The sequence below is a fragment of the Montipora capricornis genome, chromosome 2 (genome assembly GCF_036669925.1).
Source record: "Montipora capricornis isolate CH-2021 chromosome 2, ASM3666992v2, whole genome shotgun sequence".
NCBI lineage: Eukaryota > Metazoa > Cnidaria > Anthozoa > Scleractinia > Acroporidae > Montipora > Montipora capricornis.
This window is the reverse complement of record NC_090884.1, coordinates 22,828,961-22,830,534: the sequence shown is the minus strand read 5'-3', so window position 1 is coordinate 22,830,534 and position 1,574 is coordinate 22,828,961.

Sequence of the window (1,574 nt, the reverse complement as noted above, 5' to 3'; positions counted from 1 at the left end):
AGTTTGTCCGGGAGTTTGTTAAAATTATGCGACAGCAAATGTTACAGATTTTAGCTGATATTTGTGCTTCCAGCTCAGAATAGAATACATGGAGTACTAGATGTAACACAAGTATTCTTTTTAAAATTTAGCCTTTATGCTTAAACATTACCAGTAAAAGTGAAAATGAGACGTTTTAATAACATGAATTTGCGAGTTTACCGAAACTGGAGCCGTCACGCAACGTGTCATCAAAGGTGATATCAATATCCACAGAACAACAGTGGACTTTGTCAGTATTTTATATTTCTATAAAACTTCAGTCGTTCACAGTAATGATTTCAGCAACAGACGACAATCATCACAGGCGGAGAACGCACTCCTAATCTTTGATTACTACTAGTTAATAGATACGGGCCTATGGGGGGTGGGGTGGAAGAGTTATATTAGTCCGGCATAATTTGAGCATTTTACCTCCAGCCGAGCATAATTTCGAGCATAATACCCTGGTTTCACGAGTGACGTCCGAAATCATAATACTCTATTTTTCGAGCATAATCCGACAGACCCTATCACTAAAGGTAAAACAAGACATCACTGAAGGCAAGTTATTTGCAAACGACAGTCAATCTGAGATTATTACTACTACCTGCCGTGAGCCAGCTCTGAAAGGAAATTCGAATTCACTTTCGTCTGAAACAAAGAAAAGCATTTAATTGCCTTTCTACTGCAAAACTGAAACACTAAACACCAAACAAAAGGGCCATTCAAACTTAAACAACTGCGATTTGCAAAGGCTCACCTCTACTTTCCCCCATCTTCTAATGCATCTATCAATGTTAAGCCCGAGGGGGGGGGGGGTATTTGTTTTCTATTGCCTTCCCCACCATCGGGAATTTGACTAAGAATCTGGGTCCCAGAGTGGGGACGTTTCCTTTTTTTGCGCGGAGGAATGGGACGAATGTGCTCGGCTCTGCGCCGGCCATCTTGGAATTGAAGTAGCGCGGCTAAAGCCCTGACGGTGGATACTTTGACCAAAAATACTTCTGAAAAGTCAAATGCCCCACATATGCCCAGGGTCCTCCCCTCCCCTCCCCCCTCCCCCCTCCCCCCCTCCCCCTCGGGCTTAACATTGATTGATGCATCATTGACAAAAGAAGGACCAAATCACGTGATCAAAATGACGGGAAAAACTAAAGGCGCGTAAGGGCCGCTTTACACGGTTCGATTTTTGATTTTTTTGCTTTATGATTGTTGTGTACGTCAGAAAAAAATGCATTTAAAACATGTTTCAAAACGCTACGACAATCGTAAGTCATGTCGTAGGCCTCTCGTGAGCTTGCCGCATGCGACAAAAATCGTACAGTGTAAATAGGCCCTAACATTCTGGACGCGCAAAGGGAGGATCGTGACTCGGATCCTGGCTTTATTCTTAGTTTATCTCAATCGGACCATGTACGTTAATGGTCAATGTGTAATGAAAGTGAGCGAATGAAAGTGGAGCATTGCTGGGTTTTTTCCTCAGGTAGTTTAGGAAGACTTGGAAAAAGCCATCTGCAACTAATTAAGAATGCTAAGAAAGGCAGGTGCAGTAA